Below are 19,319 nucleotides of genomic sequence, written 5' to 3'. Positions count from 1 at the left end.
GATAAAGGATAAGAAGAATAGCTCCATTTTGTCTCCATCATTCCATCTCCCAGGCTGACTTTGCTTAGAGCCAAGAGAGAACTTTCTGGCCTGAGAGAGTTCCTCTCACTGGGAAAAGGAAAGCAGAATGAATGAACAGCTTCTCAAGTTTTGGGGGCACTACATGAAGGACCTGCTTTGGTTTCACCCTACCAAGAGCCTGGTATCTGAGAGGTCTAGGGACCAACAAGAGCAAAGAAGAAGGGCAGGGACTGTCAGGACCAACCTTGTAGTAGGAACAACTGTGGTTCTCAGTACCCTGCTCTGTACACGATCATTAGCAGCCTTCACCACTGAGGATCTCAATAAATTTTCCAGATATTGCAGAGCCTTGCACCACTGAAGACCCCACCATAGACTCGAGTAGACCACTTTGCAGAGAACCCCAGCAGTTTTTGCCACTGAGGGAACCAAAAACCAGCACTGCTAACACAGACCCTCTGCAGATTTCACCACTGAGGGCCCCACAAATTGTGTCAATCTCAGAATCCAGCTGTCTTGGCCCATGGCCGCCATCCTGAAGTTACCCAAGACACTAGTACTTCTGCAGATTCCTTTAGACCCAGGATCCACACTGACAACCAGTCCTTGCCTCTATAACTGTGCATGTGTACAATGACAATAAAGGACCGCACGGCTGGACACCTCCCCAGCCGTTACCATTGCCTTGCAGCCCAGACACCCACATCTGCTCAGGCCTTAGAGTAATCCCAACTCCAATCACTAACCATTACTCTGCAAATGCGCACAGTGAACCCCATGCTATGATGTAGCTATATACCAGCAGCCCTGACTCCTTTCACTGTCCTGTAATACTGTGTACATGCCTACAGCTAAACCCTGCAGCCATACAAGTGTACGCCAATAACAAAAGTCCAACAGCTATTTTTAGGCCCAGGTCTAGGCCAAATTTTGCCACTAACACTCATGTATGCACACATAGCTAGCCACTGAAGCTGTGCACCCACATGTTGTTTGCCTTGACTTCTGTCACTGGCTTCCACCAGCTCACCTTCACGGCTAGCTGAACATGTACACTGACAGCCACGGTCATAACTGCTCATATACTGGGAGCATGTCCTGACCTTTGCCACAGTCCTACACTGCTGTGCACACTCACAGCTAATACCTAAAGCTACACACTGTTAGCTCCATGTCCTAGCCTCCAATGTCATGTTTGTACCTTCAGGTAGATCACATAGCTTCACAAGTGCATACTGATAACCCAGGCCCCCAATTCTGCTTGAGCACCAATCTGGCCCCAACTCCTATCACCATACGTACTGCCATGCATGTGCCTGTGGCCAGTTCCTACAGTCACATAAAGGAATACTGACAGCTTAGGTTCACATAGATGTCCATGTACCCACATTCCTAGGCCCTACCACTAGCCCAGGCCCTTGCCACTATTGGTGTGCCTATAGTCAGCTGCTGCCAAGACCTGTAACCATCCCCAAAAGTAAGTATAGGTACAGTACAGTCTCCAGACACCACTACTGCATACCCTGGTCCCATACTGTTAGACGTAAAAATGCAAATGAAGTCCCCACCAGCCCTTGAAATTACTACAGATCCCCCCTCAGCTATTGACATCAAAGATTATGCATTTGTTTAAGCCATGGACCCTAATTGCCTAAAAACAAGGCACCACACCCCGACTGGACCAGAAGATACCACATACCCTACACTTGGTACCAAGTACCATCAGACCCTGCCCTCTCCACCATGTCTCCATTGCAGGTAAAGATCTTTCCTAACTAAAGAAAGTTAATAAAATCTGGAAGAAGTGAATACGTCTTCAAATGTGTGGTCACCTAAACAAGGCAACAGAGATCATGAAGAATAAGAAAAACATAACACTCTCAAAGAAATACAATGAATTTCTAAAAACTGACTCCAAGGTAGTGACGATCCATAAATTTCCTGGTAAAAAACTCAAAATGATTATTCTAAAGATGATCAGAGAGCAGGAAAACAGTTATCAGTTTAATAAATCAGAAAAGCAATACAAGACAAAATGAGCTATAATATGAAGAGTTGGAAAGCATGAAAAAGAACCCAACAGAAACTGTAAAGCTGAAGAATACAGGGATGCAACTAAATAATGCAATAGGGAACTTCAATAGCAGACTCAATTAAGCAGAAGAAATAGTGAACTCAAAAACAAGTCACATGAAAGTATCCAACCAAAATAGAAAAAAAAATTAAAAGGAATGAAGAAAACTTACAAGACTTTTGGAACACCATCAAAAAAAATATTCACTTTATAGGAATCCCAGAAGAGCAAGAAATGGCAGAAAGTTATTTTAAGAAATAATGGATGAAAACTTCCCAAATATTAGGAAAAATATGGACATACAGGCCTGTGAAGCTCCAGGTCCCCAATAAATATCAATTCAAAGAAGACTTCAACAAGACACATTTTAATAAAACTATCAAAGTCAAAAACAATGAGAAAATCTTTAAACCAGCAAGAGAAAATGCCATATATAAGACTGCAATCAGATATCTCAACAGAAATTTTGTAGGCCAAGAGAAAGTGAAATAATATACTCGAAATGCTGGAAGAAAAACCTGCCAAGTTTTTTACTTGGCAAAACTAGCCTTCAGAATTGAAAGAAAAAAAACTTCATTTCCAAACCACCCCACCTCCCTGCAAAAAAGAAAACTCAAGGAGTTCAAAACAAATACAACCACTTTTAAAGAAATGCTGAAGGAAATACTTTAAGCCAAAAAGAAAGTATGTTAATAAGTAACAAAAAAATCACATAAAAGTATAAAACTCATTGGTAAAGCTGAAATATACAGTCAAAATAAAAATATCCTAATATTGACATCACCGACTCTGTGGACATGAGTTTGAGTGTACTCCGGGAGTTGGTGATGGACAGGGAGGCCTGGCATGCTGTGATTCATGGGGTCGCGGAGAGTCGGACACGACTGAGCAACTGAACTGAACTGAACTGAACTGAATATTGTAAGGGTGGTTTGAAAATCACTTACAACTCTAATATGAAGATTAAAAGACAAAAGATTAAAAATAACTATAGATACATTAATTTGTTAATGAATATGCAATTTAAAATATGCAAATGGTTACATCAAAAACATAAAAGGTATGGGGGGAAGGTAAAAGAGTTGAGAATTTGTGTGTGAACCAAGGTAAGGTCTTAGCAGATTCACATAGACTGTAATAGATATAAGAATAGATACAAGAAATTTTATATGTGTCATGGTAATTTTGAAGCAAAAGTTCACACCAGATACAGAAAAGATAAATAAAAACTGAAAGCATACCAAATTAAAATCATGAAATCACAAAGGAAGACAGGAAAAGAGAAAGAAACAAACTGAGAATCTATGAAATACTTAAAAAAGTAGTAATCAAAATGACAATGGTAAATTTTTATCTATCAGTAAGACTTTAAACATAAAAAGACTAAATTCTCCAATCAAAAGACATAGAGTTGCTCAATGAAAAAAAAAAAAGGTTTCAATTATATGCTGCCTACAAAACATTCACATCAGCTTTCAGACAGACATAGAAGGTTAGCAAAGACTGTTCTATACATCTGTGTCTCTTTTGCTGTCTCGTATACAGGGTTATTATTTGCATCTTTTTAAATTCCATATATATGTGTTAGTATACTGTATTGGTGTTTTTCTTTCTGGCTTACTTCACTCTGTATAATAGGCTCCAGTTTCATCCACCTCATTAGAACTGATTCAAATGTATTCTTTTTAATGGCTGAATAATACTCCATTGTGTATATGTACCAAAGCTTTCTTATCCATTCGTCTGCAGATGAACATCTAGGTTGCTTCCATGTCCTGGCTATTAGAAACAGTGCTGCAATGAACATTGGAGTACACGTGTCTCTTTCAATTCTGGTTTCCTCGGTGTGTATGCCCAGGAGTGCGATTGCTGGATCATATGGCAGTTCTATTTCCAATTTTTTTTATTTAAAAAAAAAAAAAGAAGGTTAGCAGATGGAAAAATATATCCTGTAAAAATGGAAACAAAAGAGTAGCTAAACTTATTTAAGACAATAGAAAGTCAATTGAAATAAGAGACAATGAAGGTTACTACAGAATAGCAGACATGAATTCATCAACAGAAAATGACAGTAGTAAATATATATATGTACCCAACCTTGCGAAACTTAACATATATTGAGCCAATACAGACAGATTTGAAGAGAAAAAAAAACAGCAGCGCAAAAGTAGTAGAAGATTTCAAGACCCCACTTTCAACAATGAACAGAGCATACAAACGGAGAGTCAGTAAGAAAACACTAGACCTGAACTACATTTTAGAACAAATGGGCTTAACATATATAGAAAATATCTATCCAATGACAACAAAATACACATTTTCTCAATCATACACAGAAGGCTATCTCTTTGAGATAGACTATATATTAGGCCACAAGAAAAGTCTTAAATTTTTTTCTTCATATTCATATTTCTTGTTTTTAATTGAAATATAGCTGATTTTCAATTTTGTATTACTTCCTGCTGTAAAGGAATGTGAATCCTTTATGCATGTACACATATCCACTCTTTTAAAATTATTTTCCCATACAGATCATTACAGAGTATTGAGTAGAGTTCCCTGTGCTATACAGTAGGTCTTTATTAGTTATCTATATATAGTAGTATGTATAATTTCAGTCCCAATCTCCCAAATTATCCCTCTTCCCTTCCCTCCCCATAGTTGTAAATTTATTTACCACATTTGTGACTCTATTCCAGTTTTATAAATAGGTTCATTTGTATCATTTTTCGATATAAAGTGATGTATTTGTCTTTCTATTTCTGACTTACTTCCCTCGGTTTGACAATCTCTAGGTCCATCCATTTTGCTATAAATGGCATAATTTTATTACTCTTATGTCTGGGTAATAACCAGTCCATTGTCAAGGAGATCAGTCCTGGGTGTTCATTGGAAGGTCTGATGCTAGAGCTGAAACTTCAATACTTTGGCCACCTCATGTGATGAGTTGACTCACTGGAAAAGACTCTGATGCTGGGAGGGACTGGGGGCAGGCGGAGAAGGGGACGACAGAGAATGAGATGGCTGGATGGCATCACCGACTCGATGGACACGAGTTTGAGTGAACTCTGGGAGTTGGTGATGAACAGGGAGACCTGGAGTGCTGCAGTTCATGGGGTTGCAAATAGTCGGACATGACTCAGCGACTGAACTGAACTGAACTGAACTGAATAGTCCATTGTGTATATATACCATATCTTCTTTATCCACCCCTCTGTCAATGGATATTTAGGTTGCTTGCATATTCCAGATTTTGTTAAAAAAAAAAAAGAACTACTGCAATAAAAAATGAGGTGCATGTATTTTTTGAAACATGGTTTTCTCCAGATATTTGCCCAGGAGTGAGATTGCTAGATCGTATGGGACTTCTATATTTAGTGTTTTTTAGGAACCTCCATACTGTTCTCCGTAGTAATTGTATCAATTTACATTCTCACCAACATTGTAGGAGGATTCCCTCCTCTCCACACCCTTTCCAGTATTTATTGATTATAAATTTTTTGATGATGCACATTCTGACCAGTGTGAGGAGATACCTCACTGTAGTCTTGATTTGAATTTCTCTAATAATTAGCATTGTTGAACATCTTTTCATGTGTTTTTTGTCCAGTTTTATGTCTTCTTTGGAGAAATATCTATTTAGACACTCCACCCATTTTTAATTTGGATATTAACCTGCATGAGCTGTTTGTATATTTTAGAGATTAATCCTTTGTCAGTCACTTCATTTGTAAATATTTTCTCTCATTCTATGGGTTGTCTTTCTTTTTCGTTTACATTTTCCTTTGCTGTGTAAAAAATTTATGCTTAATTAGGTCCCATTTGTTTATTTCTGTTTTTATTTTCTTTAGTCGAGGAGGGGGATCAAAAAAGATATTGCTGCAATTTATGTCAGAGAATGTTCTGCCTATACTTTTTGCAATCTTTATCCAGCCTTATATTTAGGGCTTTAAACCATATTGAGTTAATTTTTGTTTATTGTGTTAGAGAAAATTACAGGTCAATATCATTGATGAACACAGATATATAAGTCCTCCACAAAATACTAGCAATCCCAATCTAAGAACACATTAAAAGGATCTTATACCATTATCAAGTGAGATTTATTCCAGGGATACAAGGAATCTTCAATATAAGCAAATCAATCTATGTGAGTATGAGTATCAGATCAGTCGCTCAGTCATGTCCGACTCTTTGTGACCCCATGAACTGCAGCATGCCAGGTCTCCCTGTCCATCACCAACTCCTGGAGTTTACCCAAACTCATGTCCATCGAGTCGGTGATGCTATCCAGCCATCTCATCCTCTGTCATTCCATTCTCCTCCTGCTCTCAATCTGTCCTAGCTTCAGGGTCTTTTCAAATGAGTCAGCTCTTCATATCAGGTGACCAAAGTATTGGAGTTTCAGCTTTAGCATCAGTCCTTCCAATGAACACCTAGGACTGATCTCCTTTAGGATGGACTGGTTGGATCTCCTTGCAGTCCAAGGGACTCTCAAGAGTCTTCTCCAACACCACAGTTCAAAAGCATCAATTCTTTGGTGCTCAGTTTTCTTTATAGTCCAACTCTCACATCCATACATGACCACTGGAAAAACCAAAGCCTTGACTAGATGGACCTTTGTTGGCAAAGCTGCTGTCTAAAGCTCTGCCCATTGGGTACTGCCCTTCAGTGCCACGCCCTGATGAGACTGTACTGCAGCCACTGTCCAGTTTTGACTTAGACTCTGTTACAGCCATCTGTGAAGAAAGTGAGAACTTTTCCTTTGTCAGCTGGCTATGAGGGCCCCCCAGTGGCCAAAGGTATATGCTAAGGCAGGGGCACTTTGCAGCAGTGGTAGATGATATGTGGGTTCGGACTGTCTGCTCATGCTCATGACTTCTGGTCCTACTTGTGCTTGATACTGGATGTATCAACCATATTTACAAATTAAAGAATAAAGCCATATGACCATCTCAATAGTTGCCGAAAAAGCTTTCAACAAAATTCAACATCCGTTTATGATTAAATTTCTCCAGAAAGTGGACTTAGAAGGAGCCTACCTCAACATGACAAAGGCCATATATGACATACTCACAGCTAACATTGTTCTCAATGGTGAAAACCTGAAAGCATTTCCTCTAAGATCAGGAACTAGGATGTCCACTCTTACAACTCTGATTCAACATAGTTTTGAAAGTTCTAGCCACAGGAATCAGAGATGAAAAAGAAATAAAAGGAATCCAAATTGGAAAAGAAGTAAAGCCATCTCTGCTTGTGGATGACATGATACTATACATAGAAATTTCTAAAGATGCTACAACAAAGTTAGTAGAACTCATCAATAGATGTGGTAAAGTTGCAGGACACAAAACTAATATACAGAAATCTCTTGCATTCCTATAAACTAACAAAGAAAGGTTGATCAGAAAAAGAAGGAAATAATCCCACTTACTATTGACTTGAATAAAATACATGGTAATAAACATACTGAAGGAGACAAAATATCTGTACAAAGATACTGATGAAAGAAATCAAGGTGACAGAAACAGATGGAGAAATACACGATGTTCTTGGATTGAAAGAAACAATATCATGAAAAAGTATACTGTACCCAAAGCAATCTACAGATTCAATGCAGTCTCTATCAAATTACCAATGGCATTCTTCATGGAATTAGAACAAAAAAATTTATTTTTAATTTTTATGGAGACACAAAAGATCCTGACTAGCCAAAACAATCTTGAGAAAGAAAAACAGAGCTGGAGAAATCAGGCTCCTTGACTTCCGAGTATACTACAAAGCTATAGTCATCAAAATGTATGATACCGGCACAAAAACAGAAATCCAGATCAATGGATGAGGATAGAAAGCCCAGAGATAAATCCACATACATTTGGTCAATTAATCTATGACAAAGGAAGCAAGAATATTCAATGGAGACAAGGCAGACTCTTCATTAAGTGGTGCTGGTAAAATTGAACAGCTTAGTGTAAAAGAATGAAATCATAACACTCTCTTAACAACACTAACAAATTTTAAGATATTCAGTTCAGTTCAGTTCAGTTCAGTCGCTCAGTCGTGTCCGACTCTCCGCGACCCCATGAATCACAGCACGCCAGGCCTCCCTGTCCATCACCAACTCCCGGAGTTCACTCAAACTCATGTCCACAGAGTCGGTGATGGCATCCAGCCATCTCATTCTCCGTCGTCCCCTTCTCCTCCCGCCCCCAACCTTTCCCAGCATCAGAGTCTTTTCCAGTGAGTCAACTCGTCGCATGAGGTGGCCAAAGTATTGCAGTTTCAGCTTTAGCATCAGTCCCTCCAATGAACATCCAGGATTGATCTCCTCTAGAATGGACTGGTTGGATCTCCTTGCAGTATAAGGGACTCTCAAGAGTCTTCTCCAACACCACAGTTCAAAAGCATCGATTCTTCGGCGGTCAGCCTTCTTCACAGTCCAACTCTCACATCCATACATGACCACGGGAAAAACCATTGCCTTGACTAGACGGACCTTGGTTGGCAAAGTAATGTCTCTGCTTTTTAATATACTATCAAGGTATTACAATTATATAAAATATCTCTTCCAAATACAATGATATTGAACTAGAAATTAATAACTAGAGAAAACATGGAATATTCACAGATATGTGAAGATTGAACAACACACTTCTGAATAACCAATGGGTTGCTCCTTGGAAGGAAAGTTATGACCAACCTTGATAATATATTAAAAAGCAGAGACATTACTTTGCCAACAAAGGTCTGTCTAGTCAAGGCTATGGTTTTTCCCGTGGTCATGTATGGATGTGAGAGTTGGACTGTGAAGAAAGCTGATCGCCGAAGAATCGATGCTTTTGAACTGTAGTGTTGGAGAAGACTCTTGAGAGTCCCTTGTACCGCAAGGAGATCCAACCAGTCCATTCTAAGGGAGATCGATCCTGGGTGTTCATTGGAGGGACTGATGCTAAAGCTGAAACTGCAATACTTTGGCCACCTCATGCCACGAGTTGACTCACTGGAAAAGACTCTGATGCTAGGAAATGTTGGAGGCGGGAGGAGACGGGGACGACAGAGAATGAGGTGGCTGGATGGCATCACCGACTCGATGGACATGAGTTTGAGTGAACTCCGGGAGTTGGTGATGGACAGGGAGGCCTGGCGTGCTGTGATTCATGGGGTCGCAAAGAGTCGGACATGACTGAGCGACTGAACTGAACTGAACTGAACTGAATGATAGCTACATTATATATTTGTGCAGACACTAGAATGTACAACAGCGGAAACTGACCATGATTTAAACCACAAGCTTGAGTGATTATGATGTGTCAATGTAGGTTTATCAGTTGTAAAAAATGTACCACTCTTTGGGGTATATTGATAATGGTGGAGGCTATATGTGTGTGGGAGCAGGAAGTATATGAGGAATCTATGAAACTTCCTTTTACTCTATTGTGACTTTTAAACTTTCCCAAAAACTATGTCTTAAAAAATCTATAAATATATTAAAATACTTATAACAAATGTTTTAAGTTCTTCATCTGCTAGTTTCATCCCTCTCCCATTTATGGATCTGTTTCTTGTGACTGAATTTGACCTTGTTGTGAGTCACCACTTGCTGTCTCTTTGAATATCTAATTATTTGTACTGGGTGCTGGACAATGTGTTGAGTTATATTATTGGCTATTTGGAATTAATCACATCATTTTAAAGAGTGTTGAAGTTTGCTTAGCAGGGAGTTAAATTATTAATATTTGTGGATTGCTACTGCTACTGCTAAGTCACTTCAGTCGTGTCTGACTCTGTGTGACCCCATAGACGGAAGCCCACCAGGCTCCCCCGTCCCCAGCATTCTCCAGGCAAGAACACTGGAGAGGGTTGCCATTTCTTTCTCCAATGTGTGAAAGTGAAAAGTGAAACTGAAGTCGCTCAGTCGTGTCCGACCCTTAGCGACCCCATGGACTGCAGCCTACCAGGCTCCTCCATCCATGGGATTTTCTAGGCAAGAGTACTGGAGTGGCTTTCCATTGCCGGTTGTTTCTAATTCTTGTTAAGTTGAATGTAGTGTACGTTTTACTCTAGTACTATTTTAGCCATACTGTTAAAAGGTGACATTTTTTATTACTATTGATTCAGGCTCTTTAGTGTAGTTTATCTCATCCTTATACAGTATGAGATCGTTTATACAGGAAGAATTGAAACATCTCCCAACTCTAAGTGAATTCCAGGCAGCATTTACTTTGTAACTCTTCATAAAGTGTTCTTTTTTTTTTTTTACTTCCTGGAAGTTCTACTTAATCATGTCATTGTAACATTAAGCCAAATATTCAAGACTCAGTTCAGTTCAGTTCAGTTCAGCCACTCAGTCATGTCCGACTCTTTGCAACCCCATGAATCACAGCACGCCAGGCCTCCCTGTCCGTCACCAACTCCCGGAGTTCACCCAAACTCATGACCATCGAGTCAGTGATGCCATCCAGCCATGTCATTCACTGTCTTCCCCTTCTCCTCCCGCCCCCAATCCCTCCCAGCATCAGAGTCTTTTCCAATTAATCAACTCTTCGCATGAGGTGGCCAAAGTATTGGAGTTTCAGCTTCAGCATCAGTCCTTCCAATGAACACCCAGGACTGATCTTTAGGATGGACTGTTTGGATCTCCTTGCAGTTCAAGGGATTCTCAAGAGTCTTTTCCAACACCACAGTTCAAAAGCATCAATTCTTCAGCGCTCAGCTTTCTTCACAGTACAACTCTCACATCCATACATGACCACTGGAAAAAACCATAGCCTATATTCAAGATTACAACCTATGAAAATTTTTGAAGACTTTCTTGATTATATCTCTTTTCTTTAATATTATTCTCCGTGAATGTCATCCAACTCAACTTTACTAGACTTTTCTGTCTGTCTGATCAATTCAGCAAGTCTTCTCTTCTGCTTAAGTTGCCCTCCCTAAGTTGTGGTCCAGAAAAATGCCTTCAGTATAAAGCTGGGGCATTCTGAGGGCTGGCTGGCCATATTGGTCTTCTTTCTTTCTGGGATCACAGTTATGAATCACTCGCCAATTTTCTGTTTTTTATGGCAGGAGGGTAAGATTGATCTTGGTAAGTGTTTCATGCCCAAAGCAGAAAATTACACAGAATATTTCTAGAATTAATTAATGATAATATATTAATGACAATTTTGTGATTAGTTTATTGAATATAAAAGTTTGTGGGATATTCACTTGAAAATAATCATCAGGCAATTGAATATTTGGCAACTCATGGTAGTGATGTGGACAGGATGTATACTGCAGAGCTATTTTTATGGAGAGAATTTATAACAGAAGTGGAAGTAGGGACAGTCACAGTCAAGTGATGGTACATTTAAAAAGTTGCTGGGTGTTAGAGTTGTTAGAAGCGAGGAAGGATAGTAACTACATTTTATGAATTAAATTTTATAAATTTTTTTCAGAAGAATGTGCATTTGATATTTCAGGAAAGAGTAGTTTGGATTTTTCCCATTATAAATCATTTAAATTACAGATCATCCTTGATTTATGATGAGAGTATATCCCAAAAACCACATTGTATATTGAAAATATCTTAAGTTAAAAAACATTCAAATACACCTGACCTATGAAACATTGTATCTTAGCCTGTTCTACCTTGCAAGTCTGCTCAGTCCCTCAGTTGCTCAGTCTTTACTGACTCTTTGGACACCCCATGGACTGTAGCCAACCAGGCTCCTCTGCCCATGGACTTTTCCAGGCAGAATACTGGAGTAGGTTGCCATAGGGAAAGAGCAAATTAGCCAAGATGGCACAGTCAGGCTCTCTTGCCCCATGGCCTCTTGCTCTTGCCCCACATTTTGTAAATAATGATTATGTAACAGCTGAGATCACTTATAGCACTGCACATGCCCATCACGAGGTACCCACTTGATTATGGCTACTTTGTGCAGTATGCCTGTATGAGCTCCACTTAGAAAGTGGTAGTATTACTGCTGCCTCATGGCTGTGTTTGTTGGGTTAGCCATGAGAGGAGAGAATATAGTCTGTCTGCTGCTATGGCTCTCCAGCCAGGAGAGAATAAATGTGTCTGCAGTTCCTATGGCTCCTTGAGCTTTCCTCCAGCTTGCCTGCTTGCACCTTGTTTATCATGGGTTCAATAAACAGTGCATACAGTGAGATACAGTGAGACAACTGGCAGTGTGAGAAGGATCAGCAATACCATCGCCATTTCCAATTCTACCTTGTTGTTGTTACTGTTGTTCAGTCACTAAATTGTGTCTGACTTTTTGCAACTCAGTGGATTGTAGCCTGGCAGGCTCCTCTGTCCTCCACTCTCTCCTTGAGTTTACTCAAATTTATGTCCAGTGAGTTAGTTATGCTATATCACCATCTCATTCTCTGCTACCTCTTTCTGCTTTTGCCTTCAGTCTTTGCCAGCATCAGGAACTTTTCCAGTGAATCAGTTCTTCTCCTGAGGTGGCTAAAGTATTGGAGCTTTGACTTCAGCATCAGTCTTTCCAATGAATATTCAGGGTTGATTTCCTTTAAAATTGACTAGTTTGATCACCTTGCTTCTATCTTAAACATGCTCAAAATACTTACATTAGCCTACAGTTGGGCAAAATCATCTAACACAAAGTCTATTCATGTTGATTGCCTCAAGTAATTTATTAAATGCTGTTCAGTTCAGTTTCTCACTCATGTCTGACTCTTTGCAACCCCATGGACTGCAGCACAGCAGGCATCCCTGTCCTTCATCAACAGCCAGAGTTTACTCAAACTCATGTCCATCAAGTCAGTGATGCAATTCAATCCTCCCATCCCCTGTCGTCCCCTTCTCCTCCTGCCTTCAATCATTCCCAGCATCAGGATCTTCTCAAATGAGTCAGTTCTTCGTATCAGGTGGCCAAAGTATTGGAGTTTCAGCTTCAGCATCAGTCCTACCAATGAACATTCAGGACTGATTTCCTTTAGGATAGTTTGGTTGGATCTACTTGCAGTACAAGGGACTCTCAAGAGTCTTTTCCAAATTCACAGATTCAGTTCAGTTCAGTTCAGTCACTCAGTCATGTCTGACTCTTTGCAACCCCATGAAACACAGCACACCAGGCCTCCTGGTCCATCACAAATCCGAGACTTCACTCAAACTCATGTCCATCGAGTCGGTGATACCATCCAGCCATATGATCTTCTGTCCTCCCCTTCTCCTCTTACCCCCAATCCCTCCCAGCATCAGAGTCTTTTCCAGTGAGTCAACTCTTCGCATGAGGTGGCCAAAGTATTGGAGTTTCAGCTTTAGCATCAGTCCTTCCAATGAACACCCAGGATTGATCTCCTCTAGAATGGACTGGTTGGATCTCCTTGCAGTCCAAGGGACTCTCAAGAGTCTTCTCCAACACTACAGTTCAAAAGCATCAATTCTTCGGCGTTCAGCTTTCTTTATAGTCCAACTCTCACATCCATACATGACCACTGGAAAAACCATAGCCTTGACTAGACGGACCTTGGCTGGCAAAGTAATGTCTCTGCTTTTTAATATGCTATCTAGGTTGGTCATAACTTTCCTCCCAAGGAGTAAGCGTCTTTTAATTTCATGGCTGCAATCAGCATCTGCAGTGATTTTCGAGCCCAAAAATAAAGTCTGACACTATTTCCACTGTTTTTCCATCTATTTGCCATGAAGTGATGGAACCGGATGCCATGATCTTTGTTTTCTGAATGTTGAGCTTTAAGCCAACTTTTTCACTCTCCTCTTTCACTTTCATCAAGAGGCTTTTGAGTTCCTCTTCACTTCTGCATATATGAGGTTATTGATATTTCTCCTGGCAATCTTGATTCCAGCATGTGCTTCTTCCAGCCCAGCGTTCCTCATGATGTACTCTGCATAGAAGTTAAATAAGCAGGGTGACAATATACAGCCTTGATGTACTCCTATTCCTATTGGAACCAGTCTGTAGTTTCATGTCAAGTCCTAACTGTTGCTTCCTGACCTACATACAGGTTTCTCAAGAGGCAGGTCGGGTGGTCTGGTATTCCCATCTCTTTCAGAATGTTCCACAGTTTATTGTGATCCACACAGTCAAAGGCTTTAGCATAGTCAATAAAGCAGAAATAGATGTTTTTCTGGAACTCTCTTGCTTTTTTGATGATCCAGCAGATGTTGGAAATTTGATCTCTGGTTCCTCTGCCTTTTCTAAAACCTGCTTGAACATCTGGAAGTTCACGGTTCACATATTGCTGAAGCCTGGCTTGGAGAATTTTGAGCATGATTTTAATAGCATGTGAGATGAGGGCAATTGTGCGGTAGTTTGAGCATTCTTTGGCATTGCCTTTCTTTGGGATTGGAATGAAAACTGACCTTTTCCAGTCCTGTGGCCACTGCTGAGTTTTCCAAATTTGCTGGCATATTGAGTGCAGCACTTTCACAGCATCATCTTTCAGAATTTGAAAAAGCTCAACTGGAATTTCATCACCTCCACTAGCTTTGTTCATGGTGACGCTTTCTAAGTCCCACTTGACTTTACATTCTAGGATGTCTGGCTCTAGGTGAGTGATCACACCATCGTGATTATCTTGGTCGTAAAGATCTTTTTTGTACAGTTCTTCTGTGTATTCTTGCCACCTCTTCTTAATATCTTCTGCTTCTGTTAGGTCCATACCGTTTCTGTCCTTTATTGAGCCCATCTTTGCATGAAATGTTCCCTTGGTATCTCTAATTTTCTTGAATAGATATCTAGTCTTTCCTATTCTCTTGTTTTCCTCTATTTCTTTGCATTGATCACTGAGGAAGGCTTTCTTGTCTCTCCTTGCTATTCTTTGGAACTCTGCATTCAGATGCTTATATCTTTCCTTTTCTCCTTTGCTTTTCACTTCTCTTCTTTTCACAGCTATTTGTAAGGCCTCCCCAGACAACCATTTTTCTTTTTTGCATTTCTTTTCCATGAGGATGGTCTTGATCCCTGTCTCCTGTACAATATCACAAACCTCCGTCCATAGTTCATCAGGCACTCTGTCTATCAGATCTAGTCCCTTGAATCTATCTGCCACTTCCACTGTGTAATCCTAAGGGATTTGATTTAGGTCATATCTGAATGGTCTAGTGGTTTTCCCTACTTTCTTCCATTTAAACAACAGGATGATCTCCTTTTGTTTCAAAGGCAAACCATTCAAACTACATAATCCAAGTCTATGCCCAGACAAGTAATGCTGAAGAAACTAAACAGTTCTGTGAAGACTTACAAGACCTTCTAGAACTAACACACATAAATGATGTCCTTTTCATTATAGGGGACTGGAATGCAAAAGTAGGGAGTCAAGAAATACCTGGAGTAACAGGCAAATTTGGCCTTGGAGTACAGAATGAAGCAGGGCAAAGGCTAACAGAATTTTGCCAGGAGAATACACTGGTCATAGCAAGCACCCTCTTCCAACAACACAAGAGAAGATGCTACACAGGGACGTCACCAGATGGTCAATACCAAAATCAGATTGATTATATTCTTTGCAGCGAAAGATGGAGAAGCTCTATACAGTCAAGAAAAACAAGACTGTGGCTCAGATCATGAACTCATTAAATACTGTACTGAAAGTGAAAAACAATGTTTATTTGGGTACAGAACTATTGTAACTGTGTGTATTGATTGTTTACCCTTATAATCACAAGTCTTACTGGGAGCTGCAGCTCATACTGCTATCTAGAAACTTCAGAAAGTTTCATGCTATCCCTATCCTAGGAAAAAAGTTAAAATTCCAAATTTTAACTACAGTTTCTACTGCTTATCACTTTTGCACTAAAAAAAAAAAAAAAAATTGCAAAACATAAGTCAGGAACCATCTATAGTAGTTACTTGTGCTCCCCATCTCAGATTACAGAATTCTCACATTCTGGAGATCATTTTCAGTTTTTATAGATGTTTTACAGGAGCTTAACTAAGATGGAAAAGAAATAGATGAGCAGATTGAGATAAACTAAAATTGTGTTTAGACTCTATAGAACTCGAAGTTATAGGCATGACTCATACAAACATGGAGTTTTGAAATGCTTTAGTAGGTATAAAGCAGCCATCAGGACCAATTTTAAGATATAGGATAAAAATAGAGTAACAAACAACAACTAAAAATAAATGGTCTCTTTCTGTTCATAAATCTTCCTTTCTTTTCATTGTTAATACAAATTTATAATCCATTAACACTAGAAGCTTTCTTAGTGATCATATATTATAGTTTATTGTTGATATGAAATTCAATATCTGGAGAGGTTAACTAAATAAGGAGCTTATGGATTAAATTAGTTCAAAACTAGAACTAGGTGGGACTCAGTCCTTCTGCATTTCAATCCAGACCACTTTTACTTGAGCAGGCATATGCCAACAGCTGGCTAGATGTTCTCTAAATGATTTCTTATTCTTTCTGAGCACAGAATTTAACTAAATCTCTAGCTTCACTTGAAGTTAGGTAACTTCATCTGTCCTTCAATCTTGTTAAATCCTCCTACAGCAGGCTCTATTCTTTCTCCTCCCCTCTCTGTTGGCACCTATGAAAGACCAGATAATCCTAGAAACCACACATTGAAATTGAAGATCTTCTGTTAGTCTGGATCCTGCATCATTGTAAGCATCTTCTTCTTCCTCTACCACCTCTATTTAGACTTTGCGTGAGTGAGAAATATGCAATTGTGATGTCACTGAGATTTAAGGATCCAGTAGTGAGTGCTGCCTTAATTAATAAAATAATATTCTGAGATATATTTTATTAGGCTAAGAACAGAGACCAGTGGGCAACTGGGTGCAGACAAAGCTGTAATCAATAGGTGCTCTCTTCTACATGTTCCTTTTATGCCTTGTCTAAGACTATCTCTGTCATAAAAAGAGTAACTGGCTCTGGCAGGGACGGTTTCTTTACAACCTGAGATAGAATGTGTCATCTGTATTTAATCCACAGAAGATGCTAAATCCACAACAGAGAGCTGTCAAAAGCAATGCAATGGGCAGAAGCTCTAGGAAAAACAAACAAGAGCAAGCAAGAGTAAATGCAGTAGTGGGGTGAACAATTTCCTTGAAAAAAATAAGAATCAAATTTTTCTCCATAAGCCATCTGGAGCATGGTCCATAGGTGGGATTGTATTTGTCACCAAATTTTAGATAGAAGATGTCCATAACACATTTTTTATGTTCATGGCAATAGCACTATCTCCTTTCTTCTGAAAATAACCTCTGAGATCCAGTATTCATCATCCTTTCCTATAAGAAAATTGGTCATCCATTACCATTAGCAACCAGTCCTAGTCACTCAATATCATCCAAGGAAACCACTTAGGACAAACCGCAGAACTGGTTGCTATGGACTGGACCACCACATCAATTTTTCCTTGTATTGGAATTTGCTCACCTCATTTAATTGTCTCCCTTAACACAGTCATCTATCTGGGTTCATTGACTGGTCTGGATTTACACAGGTTATTTGAAAGATAAAGGTCAGATACACACCAGACTGCTAGATCCACATTTATTAACCACAGTCCTCCAACCCCCCCTACCCCACCTGCCTCACTGACTTTCAACATCATCAGTGTCATCTGGAGCAAGAGAACAATAAATTAAACGTGGCAGAACATGAAATGGGAGCCAAAAACAAAGCCACAGATTAGTGATAAATGATGCCAAGTTCAACCTTATTAGCCTTTGAAAAACCACACAGTTCTGCCAAGCCAGTATCTAAACTTTGTTTATATATAAAACCCCTATATTATCCAGTTGCTGCTGGCTTTAATCAGAGGATGACAAAGAGGCAATTAGATATGGCTTGAAGAAGAAGTCCTTCCTCAAGGGGATTTGCTACTTGCTGAGATCTCAGCCTATGAAGTTTTGAAAATTCTTTCTTCACTCTCTTCCTTCGAGACTTGCTAATTTTACACCATCAACCTTCAGACTTTTTTTCAATATTCACATGTCTGCATTCATAAAACATCCTCAGGAAAGAAAATATCAAAGTAGTTCCAGTGCAAAGAAGAGAACTATTCGTGCTCTGCTAGTTTCATCAAACTGTAACTTCGATGCTGCCCTTTGGGGACAGGAACTTTCTTGGAGGCCAACATTTAGAAATGGGACATATCACAGGATCCAGATTCTGAGCAGTATAGCTGGTACTCAGTAATTACTCTTAGGATGATGGCTATATTTAACTATCTTTTTCTCAACTGATATTGTGTGAAGTGGCAAGTTATTCAAGGGACCAAGGTGAGGGTGTTGATAGATCCAGAGAACTGACTGAATGTCACAAAGTCCTGAAAACTGAGACAGAATAAAGATAGTTAACCCAGATATCAAACAGAGACTTAATAAAGGTAAATCAAGAGAATGACTCTTGAGAAGACCAGAGCATGCCTTGTAGCATGCTTTAGCAGATTAGGTAATCAGTTCAGTTCGATTCAGTCGCTCAGTCATGTCTGACTCTTTGTGACCCCATGAATCGCAGCACACCAGGCCTCCCTGTCCATCAACAGCTCCCAGAGTTTACCCAAACTCATGTCCATCGAGTCGGTGATGCCATCCAGCAATTTCATCCTCTGTTGTCCCCTTCTCCTCCTGCCCCCAATCCCTCCCATCATCAGGGTCTATTCCAGTGAGTCAACTCTTCGCATGAGGTGGCCAAAGTATTGGAGTTTCAGCTTCAGCATCAGTCCTTCCAATGAATACCCAGGACTGATCTCCTTTAGAATGGACAGGTTGGATCTCCTTGCAGTCCAAGGGACTCGCAAGAGTCTTCTCCAGCACCACAGTTCAAAAGCATCAATTCTTCGGTGCTCAGCTTTCTTCACAGTCCAACTCTCAATACATGACCACTGGAAAAACCATAGCCTTGACTAGACAGACCTTTGTTTGCAAAGTAATGTCTTTGCTTGGTTAGGCAATAGTGTGCATCAAATCCATATAGTGAGGAGCACATCAAAATCCAATTTTTTATAAAGAAGTCAGAATTAATTGTATCTAACGTCTCCTATACAGTGTGTGGTTTTAGAACTAGTGTAAAAACAGTACTGGGAAACAAGCAAGCTTTGTTCATTCAGCATATTGGAAATTGATAGGAACAATTGAGAGAAAGGAAAAGTCATTGGGTTAACAAGAATAGAAGAAACCCAAACTGAATGCACACAGAGAGGGAAAACTACATGCTTAGTTATTAGAAACAGATCTGGAGGAGTTAGAAGCTTAAAATTAATAAATTCAAACATGAAGATGCACTGGTACAG

This window comes from Moschus berezovskii, chromosome 2 (assembly GCF_049115385.1).
Source record: "Moschus berezovskii isolate FMDL1 chromosome 2, NW_MosBer_1.0, whole genome shotgun sequence".
In the NCBI taxonomy this organism is placed as follows: Eukaryota; Metazoa; Chordata; class Mammalia; order Artiodactyla; family Moschidae; genus Moschus; species Moschus berezovskii.
Note: the sequence above shows the minus strand (reverse complement) of the source record.